At 49.7% G+C, this 26430-nt stretch overlaps 1 protein-coding gene across 3 annotated transcripts in view; it reads left to right on the forward strand.

Moving 5' to 3' along the window:
* The window catches only part of LOC115141592 (unconventional myosin-Ic-like), a 53869-nt gene that overhangs the window by 1465 nt on the left and 25974 nt on the right, over nucleotides 1-26430 (forward strand). Inside the window, exon 1 of one of the 3 annotated variants that reach the window (XM_029680610.2) lies at nucleotides 1993-2434. The exons of the other annotated variants lie outside the window; for them this stretch is intronic. The gene's annotated coding sequence lies outside the window, so the exon portion shown is untranslated. Of the gene's footprint in view, nucleotides 1-1992; nucleotides 2435-26430 lie in introns of those variants that run through there. 3 annotated transcript variants of the gene reach the window in all.

Below are 26430 nucleotides of genomic sequence, written 5' to 3' on the forward strand. Positions count from 1 at the left end.
AACTTGGATCTTAGGAATAGATTGAGATCTATAGCGTCCAACCGGCGAGACGCTATTAATGTCATCTGATAAATCTTAGTTTTATCAAGTTCAGTTTGAGCCTCGTGTTCGTTCGGTGAGCAGGAATGGCTAATGACGGGAATGGTACAGAATGTAGGTGAGGAAAAGACAGAACATGCATCCCAACATTCCACCATGGTCACATCACCCTCTTGTGTCTCTGATTGTGTGTGTGTGTGTGTGAGATTGAACATGTGGACTTGTGAACTGAAGGCACAAGAGTAGTGTACGAGTTAATGAGTAGGCATATCACATACACCATTTTCTCATTCCTTATCGAGAAAGGAACAATGCCCTCTTCCAGGTTCACACAGATTCTGTGGCGAGAGACAGAGACACTCCCTGGAGTACAGTCTGTCTTTCCAATGAACAGGGCCTTGTCAACAGGATACAACCTTTCCTCCCAGCATAATTAAAGCAGAGTGAGGAGGGCTAGCAAATCTGGGTGGTGTGTGTGTGTGTGAGAGAGAGAGAGTGAGAGAGGTGGGCTGCAGTACTGAATCGATCACTACCCCTTCTGGCAGGGGTGCCATATTGCAGTCCATTATCACATAAAGGCAGGCAATTGAACTGCAAAGGTCACCTTCACATGGGAAGAGGTGGTGTAATATGGCACCATTTAGAAATGCTGACAATAATAAAGCAATGCTGACAGTGAACTTTCGTTAAAGTGTACAAGCCTCAGACCTGTAGCCTACTATGACAGTAGAATGTGCATAATATACTAGAATAACATTAACATATCAATAGCAAATTGTTGAACTTGCTGCCACAGATCTGATTAAAAAGTCGCATGGCGGCCACACCCTTTCCAAGAACCAACCACGCAATGCATGGTAGAACGCGGACAGAAGGTGCAGTGACAGGTCTATTGACAGTAGAGGGGAGAAGAACACTACTACAAAGTCAGCGAAGGGAAAGCGAGTTGAATGCCGTCGGCGGTTTTTCTTTTCTCGTTCAGGATTTTCAACGGCATATTCTCACCAGTACAACAATATTTACAGGCACTCTCAACCCATATGTTAGTCTTAGGGTACAAGCTATAGGCAAACATCCCTATAGGCAAACATTGAATAGGCTAATCAAAGCAAGGACGTGTGCTCTCACAGTGCAACATTAGGTTCACACAGGGCTATCCAATGCAAACATTGCATAGACTACTTCCCATATAGCCTATTTAGTGTTACGCTTGTTGAAAACAGTTTGATGTAAAACAAATTATATTTCTTCTTAAATCTGTGGGATGGGTCTCGAGAACTTCCTGGTATCTATGCTGCGTTCATAACCAAGTGTGAAGGTAGTATTTACCATATACGACTGGGGAAATTCACTTGAATGCCCTTCCAAGTCATACTTGCAAGTGGGAAAGTCGTCTATTGCCCCATTAATGTGCTAGTTGGAACTAGGAAACTCCGAAATGTCTGACTTGCTAACTGGTTGAACGCGGAACGTGCATAACTATAACCAGTTAGCATGTGATTGCCGCATATAACTTATGCGCTCCAACTTCTCCCACTTGCTGACCTCTGTCGTCACCTAAGGAAATTACCTTTTGAAAACAGAATTTTCAGCAGTTTACTGTAACAACAAAAAAGCAATCTATTATATGTTTTTGGAACACGATCATTTGTTTACAACCATGACTTTTATACGAATATAACGCAATATACCAAATAACAGAGACACCCTTTATACACAGGGGTATACACATTTACAAAATACATAGGCTAAGGTTTCACAGGCATTTAGAATTCACTTTGCTTTTACAAGCATGATAGCTGTTATTTTAGTTCATGGTTAATGCAGCTTGTTGATCATTAGCCACTCGGGGGTTTTTTTCAACGAGTTCAAAGCACGTGAATGCATCCAACTTGTATTTACGACTTCACAACTGGTAACTACCACGTTCCCAATAGGTTATGAACGCAGCATAAGGGCTGTTGAGTGTTTGAAAGAGGGAGAGGAAATTACTGACATGTTCCACGACTCAACAGGGGACTCAAATACTCAGAATAATATAATATTTTTTTTATGGCTTAAAATGACTGCTGTTGTATACTTGAAGTGCACTTGCTAGACAACGCTACTCTTACAAAAATAAAAATAAAGTGTAAGATCATTTGAAATAGGTGAAAAGTGGTGGATAATCTAGGCTACTAAAAAGCGGTGGAGAAAAAACCTTCAATAGAATTACAGCCGCCAGATTGTTAGTTGCGTGTTGGATCAGTAACGAGGACCCGCTGAAAGGACTGGTCACATCGAGACGGGAGTTGAATCTGGGTTCAACGAGAAACGGAACAGACTGCTGTCTTTTTGTAGCCTACCGGCGAAGAGACTTCGGGGCGAAGTAACTCACGACTTCGGCTAATTGAAGGTATGTATATCTTGAGGTACCTTGTTTCGACCCCGTTTTCTAAACCGGCTGTTACGAAGTTATTTTGTAGCGGGAAGAAGTTTGCCTGCTTCATATTTGTGACAATGTAGCAAGTCGGCGACGAGGCCATCTGGTTTTAACTACTACGACAAGTATTTTAATTCGCCAATGTATGTGATCATGAGGCTATTAGGAGTGGCTGGCAGTCATGCCATGCGTGATGTAACAACTGCCAATCCATGTCCTGTCCTGACTGCCAGCCAGCCAGCCACTCCTAATAGCCTCACGATCCCATACATTGGCGAATTAAAATACTTGTCGTAGTAGTTAAAACCAGATCGTTTGTGTAGTATCACTAAATGGGCTAACTAGACTAAGATGCCTGGTGGTTTGTGGGTAGCTGTGTGAGTGTCTTGGGTGACCTGGGGTTATGTCAACAGGACTGTGAGTGGCCACCTGTCCAACTACGACTGTATCCAGGCTTGAGATGTGGCATTGCTCTCCACTCACATCTCATGGCTGTGTATGTGTAGATCCAGTACTAAAAACAAATAAACCTGCAGCTTCATCATGGCGATTTTTGTTTGTTTGTTCAATTGTTGAGTTAGGAAAGCACTAAAACCAATCAGTGGTGTTGTCAGTACTTTTTTCCCACAACAGAACTTCTTGGGGATATTTTGTCTGCTGTTTAACTGTAGCCAAGACTTTCCATTTGACTAGCTCAGAGGGATGCTGTGATTTTTCTTTCCCCCTCCCTAAAAAGAAGTCCTCCTACGAGGATTCCAGTTTTAGCCCAAGGCAGAATAATTCCGGGGTTGAGCTTTTTCCCAGCTGTCTGCACTCTACGGATATTTCGGCACCTCCCAGCTCTGTCTCACAAAGAGATTCTGACAGTGGCGTTCACAGAGCCAAATATAACCCTCTGCTTGACCCCACCACATTGTTTGCATAATATCCTTTTTGCATGTATCGCTTTGCCATTGGGCAATTCTGTTTCATGTTATTTAAAGACCCCCCCCACCACCACCACCACCACCACAGCAAATGCTTTTGTCATCAGCTGCTACATGTGACCAGCCAATATGTGTGTTGTGTGTGAACTCAATGGTGGTGACATGGGCGGCTCTGCAGACCTCGTCTTGTTGTGACCCTCTCGTCACAGAACCAGCTGTCGGTGCTGCAGAGCCTTACCCCAGGAGACTTATTGGCTCCACCTGCCTCAGTGCCTCGGCCTCTTCCACCTCTAACGGGTAACTCTCAGGGCTTACTACTCGAACTTGGCCAACATGGCTGCCTGGCTGATTGCCCTAAACCATTTCGTCAACCTCTGCCCCCCCCGAAAAAAACACTCACCAACACTGCAGTTTGTTGGATTACCTTGTTAGTTGGAACAGATGATGAACGTTTTGGATTTGTACTAGAGCCTAACGAACAAAGATTGAGAGGGGATGAGGAGGGAGATTATGTATTAGAATAGGAAAGCTCTTGTTCAAATGATAAAAGGTCTCGACAACATTCGCCCAGGCCTTGTGAATTAGTGGACCTAGGGACAGCTTGCAAAAGTACTGTACTTTCTCAGTGAGCTGTGGTTTCACAGGTTTGGCGTGTCACACACATTCTGCCCGGAGTTTGAAAACCAAGCAACCGAGAGATGGGGCATGTCTGGGACACGCTGCCCTGAAAACAGCCACGTCGATGTACTTCTGTGTCATGTTTCATGTTCTGTGTGCAACGCAGGAGGAGTAGCTACAGCTAACGGGGATCCTAATAAACCACCAAATACTGTGGTAGACAGTGAGGCCACACTGATGTTTCACACACCCTGGTAGGAGTGGATCTGCCAACGTTCATGAGTTCGATGAGGAGGACATGGAGTCTGGGCCACAGCCTGTTTCTATTTAGACAGCAAAAAGTATATGGTCGTCTAGGAAGGGGAGTGGGGAAGAACGACGGAGACCGACTGACGGGGGAGATGGTGGGAGAAACACACTACTTATTGATTTGGGAGCTCCTATGACAAGTCTGAGAGAGCGAGGAGAGCAGTGGGTGAAGAGTGAGGCGCGCGGGAGAGAACGTGTTTTGTGTGCTTTTGCTTTTTAGTTTGTTTTTGAGTCTCGCCCGCGTCAACATACTACTGGTCAGACGTCTGAGGTATGTGTATGAGTGCGGTTTTGGAGAACGAAGAAGAGGTGGAGGCCATGCTTGACTTTGGCAGGAGTTCACCGGAGCTGAGTACCATCACCTCAAATGTTCTACTCCTCCATCTCCTGTTCATCTTCTAGAATATTATCTCAAAAGTATTGTGGAGATTCTGCATCTAAATATCAACAGTACCGGAACCCAAAATGAGTTCCGGCACCAATTTCAGTCCAAGTCTAGCGTTGGGTTGTTGAGTGTATTTATGGAATGAGTCAGTCTGGTAGAATGCGAGTCTGGTACTGAGTCAATGTAGAGTGCTGCATGAGTCATGAACTGTGCCGGTTGGACGATCTGGAGTTCGTCTACTTTTAGCTGTGGCGTTTCCACCAGAAATGTCCCGGCCTATAAGAAGAGTAGAGGGCCCCGCCCTGCTACCAAGTCTCGCTTCCTATCAGGAGCAAGCTACTATCAGACTGGGGAACCCTTCTGGCTCAGTCAAACCTGGATTGTGTTCGTTGTGAGGCACACAGTAACACAGCTTTTCTAAATGATGTGTAACAGAAAAGGAAAATGGGCTTTTTGTTATTGGACTGTTTCAGGTGGTACCTCCCTGTTTTGTCCAGGTTTCTTTCCGTTTCGTGCCTAGTGAGCATGACTGGTCGAGTATGATGCGTCTCAGAATTCGAGACCTACACTAGCCCCCCCCCCACACACACACACACACATCCACACTCACACTGATAAACCTGACGGACAGGGGTAGAGTGAAGGGCTGTGGGAAGAGAAAGGAAAGGGGGCGTGGCTTAGAGATCCGCTTTCCATCGCTAATCCTTCACTTTGTGGTACTTCTGCTCCGTTAAACTAAACATAGGAATTGGTACCAGTTGACCTAGTAAGCCTGTAACATCCCTGGGTATGATGCCATGATTGAACTGTGGTATAATCGCGATATAGGAGTTTAAAAAGCCTTTTATGAATGAACATTTAGTTCACTTTGAGCTCACTGACTGGAGTGGAAAGTACAAGCATTTTAGTGATAGTTTGTGGGTGTGTCCTTGTATCACGATAATCACCACGTCTTCTCTAATAAATGGGCAACACTTGGATGCAATGCCTTCTGCCCAGACTGGAGACTCCTGTAGTTTCAGTGCTGCTTTCAGTAACACTTTACTCAAAGCCTGCATGAACAGGGCTTTATAACCTGCTATAAGCATGTCTTGGACTTCATAACTACTTCTTCTATTAACTTTGTGGGTCGTTGTATTCCAGCCCTCCTGCTCCACTCAGATGAACGAGGTATGTGCTCACTAAGAAAACGGCCCCTTTCTGTGGTAGATGACCTGTAGCCTTATGGACCAGCTAGAGCCCTACCTGTCCATCTACCTGTTGTGTCCCACTGTGTTCGTTCCCACACTCTGTGTACCAGGTAGAGCCCTACCTGTCCACCTACCTGTTGTGTCCCACTGTGTTCGTTCCCACACTCTGTGTACCAGCTAGAGCCCTACCTGTCCATCTACCTGTTGTGTCCCACTGTGTTCGTTCCCACACTCTGTGTACCAGCTAGAGTCCACCTACCTGTCCACCTACCTGTTGTGTACCACTGTGACCACTGTGTTCGTTCCCACACTCTGTGTACCAGCTAGAGCCCTACCTGTCCACCTACCTGTTGTGTCCCACTGTGTTCGTTCCCACACTCTGTGTACCAGCTAGAGCCCTACCTGTCCACCTACCTGTTGTGTCCCACTGTGTTCGTTCCCACACTCTGTGTACCAGCTAGAGCCCTACCTGTCCACCTACCTGTTGTGTACCACTGTGACCGTTCCCACACTCTGTGTACCAGCTAGAGCCCTACCTGTCCACCTACCTGTTGTGTCCCACTGTGTTCGTTCCCACACTCTGTGTACCAGCTAGAGCCCTACCTGTCCACCTACCTGTTGTGTCCCACTGTGTTCGTTCCCACACTCTGTGTACCAGCTAGAGCCCTACCTGTCCACCTACCTGTTGTGTCCCACTGTGTTCGTTCCCACACTCTGTGTACCAGCTAGAGCCCTACCTGTCCACCTACCTGTTGTGTACCACTGTGTTCGTTCCCACACTCTGTGTACCAGCTAGAGCCCTACCTGTCCACCTACCTGTTGTGTCCCACTGTGTTCGTTCCCACACTCTGTGTACCAGCTAGAGCCCTACCTGTCCACCTACCTGTTGTGTGTATTGTGGTCCTCTGAGAAGCTAACCAGGCATGGATATACCCTGGTCCCAGATCTGTTTTGTGTTGATTTACCAACTCCTCATTGTCATTGCCACCCCTTTGTCGAGACGACACAAACGGACCGGGGACCAGGCTAGCATGGAACGTTTGATACAGTGACTGTACATAAACTTAGTTCCTTTCAGTGTGGTTGCCAACGCCGGGACATTGGCCAGCACCCCCCAGCTCTTCCTGATTGGCCAGCCTGTCAGGCCGCCTGCATGTTAACCTTTGCCCAGGTACACTCCATGACTGCCTGGGCCGTAAGCCGACGGCAAACCCTACCAGGTGTGTCCTTGTGTTGTCCCAACCCTGTACTGTCAATCACTCAACGTGATGTGGGGGGAGGAGGGGTCATCGGAAAATAAATATTCAGGCCAGATGGATTTGTACAGGGCTGCGTTCAGCAGGACACGACGTTGTGGAATGTTGCCGATAAAGGTCACGAGTAAAGATGATGTGATTCCATATGCCAGCTGTCAGCGAGGCATGGTTGTAGCCCGGTCAAGAGGACCGACCGATTCGCTGTGCTCTCGCGCGATCAGGCTCCTTCCACCAGTGTAGCATGTTTGTTCTACATCATATATTTCTATCTGAACGCCAGCCACCCACCCACAGGTGGGGGGTGGGGAGGGGTAGTTAAACTAGTAGAAAGTGTCTCCTCTGTCTGTCATGGTAATGGATCGATGAATGTCAACGCAATTACAGTAGAGCCCCTGGATTGGCGAACCCATTAGTCAAACGAGCACAATGAGTTTACCACTGATAGGATCAATTAAATGTAGCGCTCTGAATTAGACAAGGATATTGCCAAGTTCCTCTGCCAGCACCAACAGGCCTCCTTTTATCTCTTCTGATGCATGTCAAATAGACTAGATGTATCACCCGTTCAAACGAGACCATCCTAAACCTTCCAGTGTACTGTCACATACTCTATGAAATAATAGTGTTTTTTGCTTTTCATTCAGCTGCGACCGCTGTGAGTCTTTCTGTTTCAAGCGGAGCAGGGCGTGATAAGCGCTTGGCCCCGGCTGTGAGGGAGAGAGTGAGCGAATGCAAACACTGCCAAGGAGGTTGGGCTTGATAAGAGGAGGTGGAACAAAAATGGAGTGACACCTGGCATCATCTCTTAAGGATCCCTCACCCCCATGGCCTATGTTTTGCTCCCACTACACACACACACACACACACACACACACACACACACACACCTCTGTCCGTACAGAACTCCCACGCAAACACACACTATAGCCTTCGCTCACTCTATGGGACACGCAGCGGGACATTCATGTCACACCCAAGTCTACGTCCAGGTTGGGTTTAACTATGTGCTTGGGTGGATAGCCTGCTTAGTGCACGGGGCGGTTCCTTCAGTGTGATCCACCAGCACACCCTATAGGCCTGTCTCACAATAAGCTCCTGTCAGCAGTCATCTGATCCTCTAACTCTGTCCTGACTGGCCCCTTAGGAGAGGAGCCAGCTAAGCCCTGTGTGTTCAGGCCCTCTCTCTCTCTCCGTGTGTGTGTGTGTGTGTGTGTGTGTGAGATGGCATTCAGTAATTGGGGGGGTGTAGAATGAGACGGTGGGGAGGGCGCTCGTCTGTGTGTCATTGTGTTGTCATGATTACAGTGCTGCCTGCTCATTCGTGGGTAGTAATAATACCCAATGACCTGCCACAGAGGCGTGTGTGTGGAAAGATATGTGTGTGTGTCATTGCCTCAGCTGTTGTCTGTGTATTGTCATCTAAGCAGCCTGACCCCTGACTCTGCTCTGTGGCTGGTTGGGGACAAGATTCCAGAGATGTTGCAATGTGAAGTGTGTTTGTCCCCAGACTGTTGAGAGCTTCCGTTTGGGAAAGAGGCTGTGCTTGCTTATGCCTGGTCCGTGGGGGCCTCTGTTTAAGCCCAGTTCCAAGTCTGAAGTTTCATCAGTCCTAGATTGCTGAATTTATCGCAAAGTCAAACCACACACCAACTCACATCATATGGTGGGTTTAATTACAATTCTACCTTCTGCAAAGCCTTTATCTAGTGTGTGTGTGTGTGTGTGTGTGTGTGTGTGTGTGGTGTCATTGCTTTGGACAATATGGATACTCTAGTATTGAACCATATTCACAAAGCAGCTCTGAGTAGGAATGCTGATCTAGGATCAGTTTTGCCTTTCAAATCATATTGAATGAGAGGGGACCTCATAGACCTCGTAGATACCCTGCATGAGTATGGGCCCTGCTCTGTTAGGCTCCTGTCCCCTTGTCCGTAGGCTCCTGTCCCCTTGTCCGTAGGCTCCTGTCCCCTTGTCCGTAAACTCCTGTCCCCCTTGTCCGTAGGCTCCTGTCCCCTTGTCCGTAAACTCCTGTCCCCTGTCCCCCTTCCCCCTTGTCCGTAGGCTCCTGTCCCCTTGTCCGTAAACTCCTGTCCCCCTTGTCCGTAAACTCCTGTCCCCTTGTCCGTAGGCTCCTGTCCCCTTGTCCGTAAACTCCTGTCCCCCTTGTCCGTAGGCTCCTGTCCCCTTGTCCGTAAACTCCTGTCCCCCTTGTCCGTAAACTCCTGTCCCCTTGTCCGTAGGCTCCCGTCCCCCTGTCCGTAGGCTCCCGTCCCCCTTGTCCGTAGGCTCCCGTCCCCCTTGTCCGTAGGCTCCCGTCCCCCTTGTCCGTAGGCTCCCGTCCTATATGTTCCTATGAGCTGCCTAGCGATAGTCGGAGCCTGTTTGGTCTGGGCGTGGCCGTGTGTGCTGCATGTCTGGCACCGTCTGCAGCTGGGAGTCAATGCGGTATGTTGTAACAGTGTTTTGGTTAGAGAAGTGAGGAGAAATGGCAGATATATGTGCGGGGGGAATTGGTTCTGTCGTTTTGATATGCTGTAGGATAGATCTAGTGCCGGAGAGGTAGAGGGAATTGGTTCTGTCGTATTGATATGCTGTAGGATAGATCTAGTGCCGGAGAGGAGTAGAGGGAATTGGTTCTGTCGTTTTGATATGCTGTAGGATAGATTTTTGGCAGCGGTATGCCAAATCCGTTCTGTAGTCCTTTGTTGGGGCAGCAGTGCAGGTGTTACTGGTGTCGGATCGGCACCAGAAGCCACACCGAGGGAACAGGAAAGGCAGCGTTAGACATTCTGACAACTCGCCCCAAGTGCTTCTGATTCCCTCCGTTTACAGTGGATCTGTGACAGTAAGCAAAGCATAAACATCTCTAAACACGACCTTTCACCCCGCTCTGCCGGAGAGAAAGGAAATGTCCTTGCTCCCTCGCATAGTTAGCTCGGGGAGGATGGAGGGACAAGGAAAAGGGGACTGAGTGGAGGAGTTGAGGAAAGGGCGTGTTGCCAGTATTGGTATTCGATCGCTATAGATGAGAGGGAGCGTAGATGACCAGGGATGGAAGCGTGTATGTAAACTGCACTTCATACCCCTCAGCCTGCTGCCGGTAGCGGGTGCTGCCCATATAAGGCCGTGTGGGTATAAATAAGCCTGAGAGGGCCCCTCTAGCCTGGAGGAGGAGACCAGGGAGGGAGGGAGGGAGGGAGGACGGGCTCATCTGCCCTATTTGTACTGTACTTTATGAGTTCCAGCTGGTGTGCACGGCAGTCTCCCAGATATTGAGGCGGGGACAAAAGACATGGTGAAAGGCTGTTGGGAGGTCCTCCCACTGCGAGTCTCAGCTCGCCCCTGTTGACTCCAAAGGCTTGTTTGCTGTGTGTGTGAGTGAGAGAAATTGCCTTTGTTGGTTGATATGCCATTGCCCTGTTGTGCTGAGGCCAGGGTCAGACTCACCTCAACTGAGAGGATCGGTGGGGGAAAGGTGATGGTTAATCACTTGTCCCCGAGGATCAGTTTAGCAGTGTAGCCTCTAAACCAGGAAGCGTAAGAAAATCTGATCCCAGACCAGGGTGTGGCCTTAGTGCGAGGTACACGGCTGCCCCCTTCACCTCGCCCGCACAGAGGAATCTCCACTGATAGTTTTAGAGACTGCTTGTGTGTGTGTGTGTGTGTGTGTGTGTGTGTGCGCTGAAACCACTTCCCCCTCCTCATTTCTGCTGTGGTGAGGGAGAGGAGGGCTAGTCCGGTTCAGCTGGTTGGCTGGGTTCACGTCTTTATGGAATACCGGAGACACTTCAGGAAGTGCCTGCACGGCACAAAGTGCTGGCTCCGCAGAAAAGCAGTGTGTGTGTGTGGCAGGGTGTCTCTTGGCGAGAAGGAGAGGCAATCAGATGTGCAGACTGTGTGCGCGGCCTGTTTGCTTCCCGTTACCCGAGCAAGCGAGCTGCCGTAACATTGCTTTGTCCAACTATCCTTGGTGATGGGATGAACGTCGGCGGCAGGCGGTAGAATCCTCTGCAGAGAGGTACCTGGGGGCTGGGGCTCCCTGTGTACTGTAGGTGCAGTACATTTTGCTGATGTTCCCAGGTGATGGGCAAGGCTTCTTTTCATTCTGTCCTGCAGATGCGCAGCGTCACACTGCTGAACCAATAGTCACGTGGCACAGTGGAGCCTCGTGATCTTCGCTCCTGGTTGGTTTGTGTCCCGTGTTTTATCTGCTCTGTCCAATACTTTCCGTGTGTATAACGAGCTCCCTCAGAGGAGGCTGGTCCCCGGGGGACTGCGCTTGTGGGGACTTTCTTGCTCCAGGTCCGCTGCCTCCGACAGCAGATGCTCTGTACTAGACGGTCGCTCAGGCTTGTCGGGCCTGTTCACCGTGGAAACATCTTCTCTCTGCTGTGTATGGGAAAAGTAGACCGCAACAGCACACTCACACCCCGGTGTCCCCACAATGATTCACAAGACCCAGAGACCCAGAGGGGCACAGCGAGTCAGAGGGAGAAACCCGTCAGTTTGAGTATATTTGTGGGTGAGCCTGGAAGCCACCCCCGTGTCAATATTACACTGAGTCACCAGAGAGACAGCGTTATGTCATGACAGAGTATGAGCTCATCAGCATCCTCTCTGACCACACTGAGGCTACAGCTCTCTGAGTTTCCCCTCTTGCTCGCAGTCTTTTGTCTTTTGCTATCTCCTCTTCAATCTCTCTGTTACTCTACTCTCTCTCTCTCTCTCTCTCTCTCTCTCTCTCTCTCTGTTGCTCGCTTTCTCTGTTGCTCGCTCTCTCTGTTGCTTGCTCTCTCTGTTGCTTGCTCTCTCTGTTGCTTGCTCTCTCTGTTGCTTGCTCTCTCTGTTGCTTGCTCTCTCTGTTGCTTGCTCTCTCTGTTGCTTGCTCTCTCTGTTGCTTGCTCTCTCTGTTGCTTGCTCTCTCTGTTGCTCGCTCTCTCTCTCGCTCTCTCTCTCTCTGTGTGTTGCTCTCCTCGCTCTCTCGCTCTTGCTCTCCCTCCCTCTCTCTCTCTCGCTCCCTCTGTTGCTCTCTCTCTCCTACATCTGTTGCTCTCTTGCTTTCTCTCTCTGTTGCTCTTTCTCTCTCTGTTGCTCTCCCCTGTCTCTCTCTCTCTGTGTTGCTCTCCTCTCTCTCACCGTTGCTCTCCTCTCTTTGTTGCTGTCCTCTCTTTCTCTCTCTGTTGATCTCTTTCTTTCTCTGTTGATCTCTCTCTTTCTCTCTGTTGCTATCCGCGCTCTCTCTCTCTCTCTCTCTCTCTCTGTTGCTCTCTCTCTGTTGCTCTCTGTCTGTTGCTCTCTCCTCTTCCTCTCTCTTCTCTCTCTCTGTTGCTCTCCCCTGTCTCTCTCGCTCTCTGTGTTGCTCTCGCTCTCTGTGTTGCTCTCTCTCTCTCTCTCTCTCTCTCTCTCTCTGTGTTGCTCTCTTGCTCTCTCTCTCTCTGTGTGTTGCGCTCCCTCTCTCTGTGTGTTGCTCTCCTCTCTCCCTCTCTCTGTGTGTGTTGCTAACCTCTCTCTCTGTGTGTGTTGCTCTGTCTCGCTCTCCCCCCCTCTCTCTCTGTTGCTCTCTCTCCCTGTGTTTCTCTCTCTCTCTCTCCCCCCCGTGTTGCTCTCTCTCTCTCTCTCTCTCCCCCCCGTGTTGCTCTCTCTCTCTCCCCCGTGTTGCTCTCTCTCTCTCCCCCCGTGTTGCTCTCTCTCTCTCTCTCTCTCTCTCTCCCCCCCCGTGTTGCTCTCTCTCTCTCTCCCCCCCGTGTTGCTCTCTCTCTCTCTCTCTCTCTCCCCCGTGTTGCTCTCTCTCTCTCTCTCTCTCCCCCTCCCCCCGTGTTGCTCTCTCTCTCTCTCTCCCCCCGTGTTGCTCTCTCTCTCTCTCTCTCCCCCCGTGTTGCTCTCTCTCTCTCTCTCCCCCCCCCGTGTTGCTCTCTCTCTCTCTCTCCCCCCGTGTTGCTCTCTCTCTCTCTCTCCCCCCCGTGTTGCTCTCTCTCTCTCTCTCTCTCCCCCCGTGTTGCTCTCTCTCTCTCTCTCTCTCTCCCCTCTCTCCCCCGTGTTGCTCTCTCTCTCTCTCTCTCCCCCCCGTGTTGCTCTCTCTCTCTCTCTCCCCCCCCCCCGTGTTGCGCTCTCTCTCTCTCTCTCCCCTGTGTTGCGCTCTCTCTCTCTCTCTCCCCTGTGCTGCTCTCTCTCTCTCTCTCTCTCTCCTCTCTCTGTTGCTCTCTCTGCTCTCTCTCTCTCTCCCTGTGTTGCTCTCTCTCTCCCTGTGTTGCTCTCTCTCTCCCTGTGTTGCTCTCTCTCTCCCTGTGTTGCTCTCTCTCTCTCCCTGTGTTGCTCTCTCTCTCTCTCTCTCCCTGTGTTGCTCTCTCTCGCCTGTCGCTCTCTTTTTCTCTCCCCTGTTGCTCTCTCTTTCTCTCCCCTGTTGCTCTCTCTCGCTCTCCCCTGTCGCTCTCTCTCGCTCTCTCTTGCTATCCCCTGTCGCGCTCTCTCTTTCTCTCCCCTGTCGCTCTCTCTCTCTTTCTCTCCCTGTCGCTCTCTCTCTTGCTCTCTCTCTCCCTGTGTTGCTCTCTCTCTCTCTCTCTCCCTGTCGCTCTCTCTCTTTCTCTCCCTGTCGCTCTCTCTCTTTCTCCCCTGTCGCTCTCTCTCTTTCTCTCCCCTGTCGCTCTCTCTCTCCCTTCTCTCTCCCTGTCGCTCTCTCTCTTCTCTCTGTCGCTCTCTCTCTTTCTCTCCCCTGTCGCTCTCTCTCTCTTCTCTCCCTGTCGCTCTCTCTCTCTTCTCCCCCTGTCGCTCTCTCTCCCCTGTCGCTTTCTCTCCCCCCTGTCGCTTTCTCTCCTGTCGCTTTCTCTCCCCCCTGTCGCTTTCTCTCCCCTGTCGCTTTCTCTTTCCCCCCTGTCGCTTTCTCTCCCCTGTCGCTCTCTCTCTTTCTCTCCCCTGTCGCTCTCTCTCTTTCTCTCCCCTGTCGCTCTCTCTCTTTCTCTCCCCTGTCGCTCTCTCTCTTTCTCTCCCCTGTCGCTCTCTCTCTTTCTCTCCCCTGTCGCTCTCTCTCTTTCTCTCCCCTGTCGCTCTCTCTCTTTCTCTCCCCTGTCGCGCTCTCTTCTCTCCCCTGTCGCGCTCTCTTTTCTCTCCCCTGTCGCGCTCTCTCTTTCTCTCCCCTGTCGCGCTCTCTCTGTGTTCTTCCCTCTTATTTTATTTTCTTTTTCCTTTTTTTTAACTGGCTCTTTCCTGCCCACATGACTTACATTCTTCTGACCTGACATCACAGTGGTCTTTCATCTTCTCCTCCCCCCCTTTCTCTTCCCGTCAAGCCTCCTCACATTTGGTTCTTTAGCAAACTGAAGGTTACCGTCCCTCAAAATATAGATTATTGACCTCCCTCCACCTTTCCCTGTTCTTTCAACTGATAGACAGACAAGCAAAAAGAATCACACACACACAAGCATACCGCACAAACACACGCATACACACAGGCATTTCGCCACACCCGCCATAACATTTGCTAAACAAGTGTATGTGACACATTTGGATTTGATTTGACACAAACACACTCGCACACCCGTGAGACGGAGACTGAGTGTAACGGTTGAGGGAAAAGGAGGCTTGACAGTCAGACGCTCTGGTTAGTGTCATGGTGGGTGGCTGCAGGTTCCAGGACAGTTTCACCGCAGTCTGGAGCCAATGGGAACCGTCGTAGCATTGCAGAGGGCTGTGTTTGCAATCGCATGGATTTAGATAGCAGTTTCTATTTAACTAGACACACTGTGGCAATGTCAACAGTTGTCCATCACTAGAAAGATAGCAGAGAGTGGCTGTGATGTGTTTCTGGCCAGGAGGGTTCGGGGTCTATTCCCCCCAGTAGCAGAGCTGCATAACGACACAGCAGACACTAATAGTCTGATCACGCAGCCGGAGAATGGAAAATAACCCTAGCGACCATCGATACGGACAGGAAGGAGGAGACTGGGAGGAGAGAAACGGCTAGATGGGGAGATGATACTGCTTGAGTGCGTAAATATTCGCCTAGTGCTACAATTGTTCAAACGTGACTATTAGAATGTTTAATGAGGCCTGTCTTCCTGTTTTTCATTCCAAGGCTCCAGGAGACACGAGTTCCAGGAAGGCGAAACAATGCTGTCGCCTGCCAGATGTCACGTCATATAGCTCCGTTTGTTGCTGCATGCAGCGCGACGACAATTAAGTCGTTCTGGAACGTGGCCGATGTCTCCCATCTCCCGAGTGGCGCAGCGGTCTAAGGCACTGCATCTCAGCACTCGAGGCGTCACTACGGACCCTGGTTCGTTTCCCAGGCTGTGTTACTCGGCCGGCCGTGATTGGGAGTCCCATAGGGCGGCGCACAATTGGCCCGGCGTCGCCCAGGGGTTAGGCCGTCATTGTAAATAAGAGTGTGTCCTTAACTGACTCGCCGAGTTAAATAAATAAAATGTTGAATCTATTATGGCCGGGCTATAAAATGTTTGAAATGAAGGAGGGTTGAAATAGGAGCGAGCTGCTCAGTGTCTGACAGTAATGGATGGTAGGTGTCAGCGGTGCGTTTGGGCACCAGGCCCTGATGACTAGAACATGGTGGACGGATGACTCCTGACTCCCTCTGTAAACTCAGCTGCTGGGCGGAGGGGCGGGGTAGTATTTACTGTGCACACGCTGCCGGATCTCATCCTTATCATATTAGACTTCAGCCAGATGTTGCTTCAAGCTGATGAGTCACCGGCAATAGTTGAGGGTCGTGTCACACATTTGGGTCGCGCACTGAGCGATCTCGCCTGCCAGCGGTATGGGTTTGCCGCCTACAACTGGGGGAGAGAGAGGAGGGGAATTGTGGGTTTATGAGAGTGAGACAGAGAGAGACTAGATGAGGGAGGGAGACTAGATGAGGGAGGGAGGGAGAGAGATGGTGGGCCAAGATGAGGGAGAGAGATATGGTGGGCCTAAATGGGGAGGGAGGGAGAGAGAGATGGTGGGCCTAGATGAGGGAGGGAGGGAGAGGGAGAGATGGTGGGCCTAGATGAGGGAGAGAGAGATGGTGGGCCTAGATGAGGGAGAGAGAGAGAGAGAGATGGTGGGCCTAGAGGGAGGGAGAGAGAGAGAGAGAGAGAGAGAGATGGTGGGCCTAGATGAGGGAGGGAGAGAGAGAGATGGTGGGCCTAGATGAGGGAGGGAGAGAGATGGTGGGTCTAGATGAGGGAGGGAGGGAGAGAGAGAGAGATGGTGGGCCTAGATGAGGGAGGGAGAGAGGGATATGGTGGGCCTAGATGAGGGAGGGAGAGAGAGATATGGTGGGCCTAGATGAGGGAGGGAGAGAGATATGGTGGGCCTAGATGAGGGAGGGAGAGAGATATGGTGGGCCTAGATGAGGGAGGGAGAGAGAGATGGTGGGCCTAGATGAGGGAGGGAGAGAGAGAGATGGTGGGCCTAGATGAGGGAGGGAGAGAGAGAGATGGTGGGCCTAGATGAGGGAGGGAGAGAGAGATGGTGGGCCTAGATGAGGGAGGGAGAGAGAGAGATGGTGGGCCTAGATGAGGGAGGGAGAGAGAGAGATGGTGGGCCTAGATGAGGGAGGGAGAGAGAGATGGTGGGCCTAGATGAGGGAGGGAGAGAGAGAGATGGTGGGCCTAGATGAGGGAGGGAGAGAGAGAGATGGTGGGCCTAGATGAGGGAGGGAGAAAGAGAGATGGTGGGCCTAGATGAGGGAGGGAGGGAGAGAGATGGTGGGCCTAGATGAGGGAGGGAGGGAGAGAGAGATGGTGGGTCTAGATGAGGGAGAGAGAGAGATGGTGGGCCTAGATGAGGGAGGGAGAGATGGTGGGCCTAGATGAGGGAGGGAGAGATGGTGGGCCTAGATGAGGGAGGGAGAGATGGTGGGCCTAGATGAGGGAGGGAGAGATGGTGGGCCTAGATGAGGGAGGGAGGGAGAGAGAGAGATGGTGGGCCTAGATGAGGGAGGGAGGGAGAGATGGTGGGTCTAGATGAGGGAGAGAGAGAGATGGTGGGTCTAGATGAGGGAGAGAGAGAGATGGTGGGTCTAGATGAGGGAGAGAGAGATATGGTGGGTCTAGATGAGGGAGAGAGAGAGAGATGGTGGGCCTAGATGAGGGAGGGAGAGATGGTGGGCCTAGATGAGGGAGGGAGAGATGGTGGGCCTAGATGAGGGAGGGAGAGATGGTGGGCCTAGATGAGGGAGGGAGAGATGGTGGGCCTAGATGAGGGAGGGAGAGATGGTGGGCCTAGATGAGGGAGGAGAGAGAGATGGTGGGCCTAGATGAGGGAGGGAGAGAGAGAGATGGTGGGCCTAGATGAGGGAGGGAGGGAGAGAGAGAGATGGTGGGCCTAGATGAGGGAGGGAGGGAGAGATGGTGGGTCTAGATGAGGGAGAGAGAGAGATGGTGGGTCTAGATGAGGGAGAGAGAGAGATGGTGGGTCTAGATGAGGGAGAGAGAGAGATGGTGGGTCTAGATGAGGGAGAGAGAGAGATGGTGGGTCTAGATGAGGGAGAGAGAGAGAGATGGTGGGTCTAGATGAGGGAGAGAGAGAGATGGTGGGTCTAGATGAGGGAGAGAGAGAGATGGTGGGTCTAGATGAGGGAGAGAGAGAGATGGTGGGTCTAGATGAGGGAGGGAGAGATATGATGGGCCTAGATGAGGGAGGGAGAGGGAGGGAGAGATATGGTGGGCCCAGATAAGGGAGAGGAAGTGATATAGGAATGAAGAAATAGGGGAGGGGAAGAGAGTGAAACTAGATAAAGGTTCCTCAGAGTGAGAGTGAAAATAAGTTCTCATTGCTTATTTCCCACGGATGCTGGGTCCCATGACTTGGGGGTTGTGTGTTTTCCCCTCAGCATTGTTTGGTCAGTTTTCCCTGAAGTGGTGTGATTGGAGACCAGAAGTGTTTCCACTCTGGGAACCAATGAACGAGCAGCTGGACCATAGTCACCATGTGCATCTACTGTCCTCCTCTCTCCCAGATGTGTGTCTGTACAGTATGTCCTGCAGTGTGTGTGTGTGTGTGTACAGTATGCCCTGCAGTGTGTGTGTGTACAGTATGTCCTGCAGTGTGTGTGTGTACAGTATGTCCTGCAGTGTGTGTGTGTGTGTACAGTATGTCCTGCAGTGTGTGTGTGTACAGTATGTCCTGCAGTGTGTGTGTGTGTGTACAGTATGTCCTGCAGTGTGAGTGTGTGTGTGTGTACAGTATGTCCTGCAGTGTGTGTGTGTGTACAGTATGTCCTGCAGTGTGTGTGTGTGTGCAGTATGTCCTGCAGTGTGTGTGTGTGTGCAGTATGTCCTGCAGTGTGTGTGTGTGTGCAGTATGTCCTGCAGTGTGAGTGTGTGTCTGTACAGTATGTCCTGCAGTGTGAGTGTGTGTCTGTACAGTATGTCCTGCAGTGTGAGTGTGTGTCTGTACAGTATGTCCTGCAGTGTGAGTGTGTGTCTGTACAGTATGTCCTGCAGTGTGAGTGTGTGTCTGTACAGTATGTCCTGCAGTGTGAGTGTGTGTGTGTGTGCAGTATGTCCTGCAGTGTGTGTGTGTGTGTGTGTGTGTGTGCAGTATGTCCTGCAGTGTGTGTGCAGTATGTCCTGCAGTGTGTGTGCAGTATGTCCTGCAGTGTGTGTGCAGTATGTCCTGCAGTGTGTGTGCAGTATGTCCTGCAGTGTGTGTGCAGTATGTCCTGCAGTGTGTGTGCAGTATGTCCTGCAGTGTGTGTGCAGTATGTCCTGCAGTGTGTGTGCAGTATGTCCTGCAGTGTGTGTGCAGTATGTCCTGCAGTGTGTGTGCAGTATGTCCTGCAGTGTGAGTGTGTGTCTGTGCAGTATGTCCTGCAGTGTGAGTGTGTGTCTGTACAGTATGTCCTGCAGTGTGTGTCTGTACAGTATGTCCTGCAGTGTCTGTACAGTATGTCCTGCAGTGTGAGTGTGTGTCTGTACAGTATGTCCTGCAGTGTGTGTGCAGTATGTCCTGCAGTGTGTGTGCAGTATGTCCTGCAGTGTGTGTGCAGTATGTCCTGCAGTGTGTGTGCAGTATGTCCTGCAGTGTCTGTACAGTATGTCCTGCAGTGTGAGTGTGTGTCTGTACAGTATGTCCTGCAGTGTGAGTGTGTGTCTGTACAGTATGTCCTGCAGTGTGAGTGTGTGTGTGTGCAGTATGTCCTGCAGTGTGAGTGTGTGTCTGTACAGTATGTCCTGCAGTGTGAGTGTGTGTCTGTACAGTATGTCCTGCAGTGTGAGTGTGTGTCTGTACAGTATGTCCTGCAGTGTGAGTGTGTGTCTGTACAGTATGTCCTGCAGTGTGAGTGCAGTATGTCCTGCAGTGTGTGTGCAGTATGTCCTGCAGTGTGAGTGTGTGTCTGTGCAGTATGTCCTGCAGTGTGAGTGTGTGTCTGTACAGTATGTCCTGCAGTGTGTGTCTGTACAGTATGTCCTGCAGTGTCTGTACAGTATGTCCTGCAGTGTGAGTGTGTGTCTGTACAGTATGTCCTGCAGTGTGTGTGCAGTATGTCCTGCAGTGTGTGTGCAGTATGTCCTGCAGTGTGTGTGCAGTATGTCCTGCAGTGTGTGTGCAGTATGTCCTGCAGTGTCTGTACAGTATGTCCTGCAGTGTGAGTGTGTGTCTGTACAGTATGTCCTGCAGTGTGAGTGTGTGTCTGTACAGTATGTCCTGCAGTGTGAGTGTGTGTGTGCAGTATGTCCTGCAGTGTGAGTGTGTGTCTGTACAGTATGTCCTGCAGTGTGAGTGTGTGTCTGTACAGTATGTCCTGCAGTGTGTCTGTGTGTGTGTGTGAGAGAGAGCTCTGCTGTGTTAGCTCCAACTCAGGTTCTGGCAACACTGTTGAACTGAGACAGTCTGGCACAGTGCTTGGCTGCTGTTGTTTAAACTTCATAATGACCCAGGTTGTCCTCACTTCAGACACACTTGGTGCACAAAGTCCATCTTTGAAAATGAGTCTCTTCAATTCATCAAACTCATATTTATTTTATTTTTGAAATGTCCGACTTGATCCAGCAGGAATGTGAGGGAGGAGTATTGAGCGACAGAATAGAAGGTGGTGTAATGAAAGGAAGACTAGAGGACACTACATAAGTCTGCATATCAGACCGATGTGAAGAAAGAGCTGCCTGACTCTTGATAAGGTTTGTTTTTTTTGTGTGTTTTTTTTTGTTGTTGCCAAGGTTACATCCCCTTTCCAGTCCCTTGACAACAGCGCGAATTACAGCCGGGCCGTCAAGGCTGAATTTGAATTGGTACTAGGCAGCAGACCTGGGTTCAAATACTATTTGACATCTTTCAAATACTTGGGAGTGTTTGCTTTCACCTGCCTGGAGTGACAGATGGTTGGGGTTTGGGACCTCTATTGGTTCCGTTGTGCCAGACAAGCTCAATCAGGCACAGCTAAAGTATTAGAAATGATTTCTCTAGAGGCCTTGAGGTCCTGAAAGTTGTGGGAGAGGAACGCATTAACAACCAGGACAGATGGATATCCCCCCCTCCTCTCTGTTCTGCACAGATATGCTACATAAGCATTACCGTGCACAATGTACAGCCACAATGTACAGCCACCATGTACAGCCACCATGTACAGCCACCATGTACAGCCACCATGTACAGCCACCATGTACAGCCACCATGTATGCCAATGAAGCATTGAGCAAGTCTGTGATGTTTTCTTTTTCCTTCTCTGTCCATTTCTTTGTTTCTTTTTTCCTTCATTCTCTGTTCATTCTCATGCCCAGCGGTGCCCATGTGAGAGGAGAGGCAAACTCACACCGTCTGGAAAACATTTATCCGATTCCTGCAGGCGGGGTCTCTGATTGTGTTGGCAGTACCCAGACAGGGAGAGAGAAACTGGTAAAGGCTACAAGTCCTGAGCGTCCTTCTGTAGCATATATTGGAGAGTACAGACAACTATAGAAAGAGTACGTTTTGAAAAGTGAAGGTGAAGTTCTCATTTCTGACTGGCTCCTCTATCACATGCTACTACTGCCAGCTGAGCAGTGGGCTTGTCCAGTAGAGGGGGCTGTGGAGCTCAGCGTCAGCAGCAGGCAGGGCTTCAAGGCTACGGATGACAGGGTGAATGTGGCCAGGGCTTTACCTGAGCTGTGTTAGGGGCTGGCCTGGGGAACGCTGGGACCTGTCTGTAGAGTGGGGGCAGAAAAGGGAGAGCCCCCAACAACCTCACCTGGGTCCTGTTCATTAGGCATGAAACGGAGAAAAACAGACTGAAACCGAGAGGGAATTACCTGGCTTTTCACACGACTGAGCCGAATTGAACAGAGCGAAACCAAGCTGTGGTGCGCTGGCCTGGTTACGCATCCGCTAGAGCCGTGCTGAAAAGGATCATGTCCAAAATAAAATATCTGAGCCAGATATTACATTTTGGTTCAGAACGAATGTGTGAAAAGGCTACATGTGGCTTGGCTGTCTGCTGAAGCCACCAAGCACCTCAAACAGACAGAAAACACTGACACCTGCTAATGATTCTCATAAAGTTGGGATTTCATGGGCCTTGCCAGTACACCGCCATCCCACCCCTTAACTCTGGAGCTCACCGCCGCTGTCACGATTCAGCTTTTTCTGAACATTTCATTTTATTTGCCTCATTTCCACTTTTTAGGCCAGATGTCTGGACACAGATTAAGCCTGCTAGTGGATTATCAACCCTTTCAATGGAGGTTGTCTACGGAGCATCGTTTTTAATCCATGACCAGGCTTGATCTATGTCAATCCTCCGTTTTGTGTTTAATCGGAGCTTGTTAAAGGGATATTGCAAATCTAGAGTGTTTCCTTACCTTAAAAGCAGCATATGGACAAGAAGAGACTGCAATCCACACTGATCCTGTTATTCCTCACTGATCTTTTATTTATATAGATTAGGAAACCTATGTAATGTTGCTGAACTATCACTTTTTAAAGCTGCAATATGTCACTTTTTGGGGGACCGGACCAAATTCACGTAGACGTGTGTGATAGAGCTGCCATTCTCATTGAAAGAAAGTCTACGAAGCGGTTGATCTGTTCTATGCTCGCTACTTCTACGGCTTCCCGTTTTTCCAGTTTCGTTCTTGCGTCTTTTACTTTTAGGTTTCGTACACCAGCTTCAAACAATCGAAAATCCAATATTGCTAGTTATAGGACATTGTATTTTCCAGCAGTTTAGATGGTACCATGACTCTCTACACCAGGGTTTCACAAACTCGGTCCTGCCCCCCCCCCCACCTGGTGCACGTTTTGGTTTTTGCCCTATCACCACACAGCGAATTCAAATAATCAAAGCTTGGTGATGAGTTTGTTGTTTAAATCAGCTGTGTAGTACTTGGGCAAAAAAGGAAATGTGCCCCCAGATGGGGCCCCAGGACCGAGTTTGAGAAACCCCGCTCTAAACTATACATGCTGTTTTTTCACACAAACTGAAAAATAAGTGAACCATTTTTTTAGCAACCAGGAAATGGCGGAGCGATTTCAGCATAGAACATCTTAATGTTTAAGCTAATATTACTATGCGCTGATTTATTTGATTCACGGTGAAGTGGCTCGTGTTGTGTTCAGTCTCAGACCGCTGGACTGCTCTCAACCAACTATGGACGGTGTCCCCAATGGCACCCTATTCCGTACACAGTGCACTACTTTTGACCAGAGACCTATGGAATAGGATGGCGTTTGGGTCGCAAGCCCACGGTCGTAATAACAGATCTATCAGAGTAACGTTAACGATGGAATCCTACTTAGTCCCTTGTCAGCGTGGGGGTGGGAAAGAAACTGTGAGCTGCTCGGCAACATTAATCATGGCAGTAGTGGAATGTTCTACTCCTGTTAAATCACCGTCTTCTAAAAGGAGGGAGGGAGGGAGGGAGAGGAAGGAAGAAGCGAAGCTGTACTTCATAAAACAATTAGTCAAGTACTGTTTTTGGCTTTCTGTGTGAGTCATCCTGTATTCTCCCGTAGCCCCTCACAGGCCCCCTTCTCCTTGTACAGAGGGACACGTTTCTCTCTCCAGGGGTGGTTAAGTCCAGATGTGTGTGTGCTTGAAGATGTTTTTGTGGAATTTCTTTGAGAGAGAGAGAGACTACTTCACCACCTTCCACGGTTGGGCCCTGTGCTGGAGGAGCGAGGGAGAGAGAAAAGGAGGGTGGAGTGTCACTCTACACGGACTGCTTCTTCTAGAAAGAGGGAGGGAGAGAGAAAAGGAGGGTAGAGTGTGTCACTCTACACGGACTGCTTCTTCTAGAAAGAGGGAGGGAGAGAGAAAAGGAGGGTAGTGTGTCACTCTACACGGACTGCTTCCTCTAGAAAGAGGGAGGGAGCGAGAAAAGGAGGGTGGAGTGTGTCACTACACGGACTGCTTCCTCTAGAAAGAGGGAGGGAGAGAGAAAACGAGGGTGGAGTGTGTCACTCTACACTGACTGCTTCCTCTAGAAAGAGGGAGGGAGAGAGAAAAGGAGGGTGGAGTGTCACTCTACACGGACTGCTTCCTCTAGAAAGAGGGAGGGAGAGAGAAAAGGAGGGTAGAGTGTGTCACTCTACACGGACTGCTTCTTCTAGAAAGAGGGAGGGAGAGAGAAAAGGAGGGTAGAGTGTGTCACTCTACACGGACTGCTTCTTCTAGAAAGAGGGAGGGAGAGAGAAAAGGAGGGTAGAGTGTGTCACTCTACACGGACTGCTTCTTCTAGAAAGAGGGAGGGAGAGAGAAAAGGAGGGTAGAGTGTGTCACTACACGGACTGCTTCTTCTAGAAAGAGGGAGGGAGAGAGGAGGGTAGAGTGTGTCACTCTACACGGACTGCTTCCTCTAGAAAGAGGGAGGGAGAGAGAAAAGGAGGGTAGAGTGTGTCACTCTACACGGACTGCTTCCTCTAGAAAGAGGGAGGGAGAGAGAAAAGGAGGGTAGAGTGTGTCACTCTACACGGACTGCTTCCTCTAGAAAGAGGGAGGGAAGGAGAAAAGGAGGGTAGAGTGTGTCACTCTACACGGACTGCTTCCTCTAGAAAGAGGGAAGGAGAAAAGGAGGGTGGAAGGAAAGAGGGAGGGAAGGAGAAAAGGAGGGTAGAGTGTGTCACTCTACACGGACTGCTTCCTCTAGAAAGAGGGAAGGAGAAAAGGAGGGTGGAGTGTGTCTACACGTACTGCTTCCTCTAGAAAGAGGGAGGGAGAGAGAAAAGGAGGGTAGAGTGTGTCACTCTACACGGACTGCTTCCTCTAGAAAGAGGGGGGAGAGAGAAAAGGAGGGTAGAGTGTGTCACTCTACACGGACTGCTTCCTCTAGAAAGAGGGAGGGAGAGAGAAAAGGAGGGTAGAGTGTGTCACTCTACACGGACTGCCTCCTCTAGAAAGAGGGAAGGAGAGAGAAGGAGGGTGGAGTGTCACTACACGGACTGCTTCCTCTAGAAAGAGGGAGGGAGAGAGAAAAGGAGGGTGGAGTGTCACTACACGTACTGCTTCCTCTAGAAAGAGGGAAGGAGAGAGAAAAGGAGGGTGGAGTGTGTCACTACACGGACTGCTTCCTCTAGAAAGAGGGAGGGAGAGAGAAAAGGAGGGTGGAATGTGTCACTCTACACGGACTGCTTCCTCTAGAAATAGGGAGGGAGAGAGAAAAGGAGGGTGGAGTGTGTCACTCTACACGGACTGCTTCCTCTAGAAAGAGGGAGGGAGAGAGTGCAAGAAGAAGGTATAGAGAGAGTGAGTGACTGAGAGGGAGAAAATAAGTAAGAGGGGAGGTGGTGGCAGCTGGGTCACTCCTACACATGGCTCCAGAGAAGTTGTAAAAACAAAAAAACAATGAAAGCTACTCATGCTATATGACCCTCATTGTATACAATACTTTAGCCAGGCAATAGATGACCTTGCTATCGCCTCCATCTCTCTCCCTGTCAGTTGCTCCTGATTTTTGTAAATGATCTCATTGAGCGGAAATGCAGTTAATTTTAGGGGCTGGTGCACAGAGACCCACTGATTACAGAATACACTGAATGTCCCCCTGAGAGACTGAATCAGTCACCGCTGTCTCTTATTGGCTGTACGGTTGCTTTTCTTTTTAATTGGCTGATCTGCTGTAGTGGGGAAAGGACTAGTTTGCGTTACAGGAAACGTTTAGCAGAGAGAAAGTTGGAGAACGGAGCCATTGATTTGAACCTGTTGACTGGTGTTCTTGTAATGCCCTCCAACCATTCGGTCTGTGTTTTGGGCTGGACAAGAATCTTAGAACTTGTTCTTTAAAAAAAAAAATTTAAGGGGAATATTATTATTATTTTTTGAGTGGGAGATGGAGAATGTTGTCACCTGCCAACGTCGAGCTATTGTCACACATGTCCTTTCCCCTATACACACACGTGCATGTGCACACCTTCACACACGCCCCTCTTTTCCAAGCCTTAAGGGGGGGGGGATTTGTCATAGCAAATACTGGTCTCCTTAGATCTCTTTTTAAAACTGCTCTTCCCAAGTCTGGCATCATAAACCCTTATTGATTTCACTTCAGTAGGTTCTCAGTATGTGTGTTTCCGTGTGAAAGATTTCTACAGTAACACTTCCTATGAATACCCGCTTTGTAATGTATTCTAAGCGTTTATAACAAGCCATGCATTAGAACACACGATATATGCACTAATAGCAGTTCAAATATAGAATACACCCGAAAGTTACGGAAAGTTACGCTTTAAAAGTGAAAGTGCGCAGGATACCGTGTTGTGGTTTGATACATATCTTGACTGTTTAAAAAAACAAAACAACATTTTGCTTCCATGCTAACTTGCTAAATGGCCACTTTTGACCTCACATGCTGTCATGGAAAACCCAGAAGCTTCAGTCAGCCGACAACCTTGAGGAAGACGACTGCTGTCCCCTGTCAGTTCTGTAGTGAGTCACAATATGTAGTCGGTGTGTGTGATCCCATGTCTGTGAAAACAACTAAACTATCCATCTGTGCTCGCTCTCTTTCCCTCTCCGCATTCCTCCGTTTTTGATAAGACGAAAGAGCGGAGGAGGGTCAGACAACTGATTCATAGTGGCAGTGTTCAAAGGGGTAAACTCTGAGTGCCTAACCATGCTGTCCGTAGGATCAGATTACACGCATGTGTGTTATTTGTTACGCTGGCTGAATCAGAACAGGGGGCCACTTTCCAACAGACCTAAATCCCTCCCTGTTCTTACTCTAATGCTGCGGTTAGGTGGCACGAGGTAGACTGCAAACCGGATGTAATTGTTTTCAATGCGAGACCGACGGTGAATTCAGTCAAAAAATATTTCAACTTTTGTGGTCTTCCGTAGTTGTTTTCTCCCGGATGTTGATTTGCAGTGTTGCCTGAAATC

This window comes from Oncorhynchus nerka, linkage group LG14 (genome assembly GCF_034236695.1).
Source record: "Oncorhynchus nerka isolate Pitt River linkage group LG14, Oner_Uvic_2.0, whole genome shotgun sequence".
NCBI lineage: Eukaryota > Metazoa > Chordata > Actinopteri > Salmoniformes > Salmonidae > Oncorhynchus > Oncorhynchus nerka.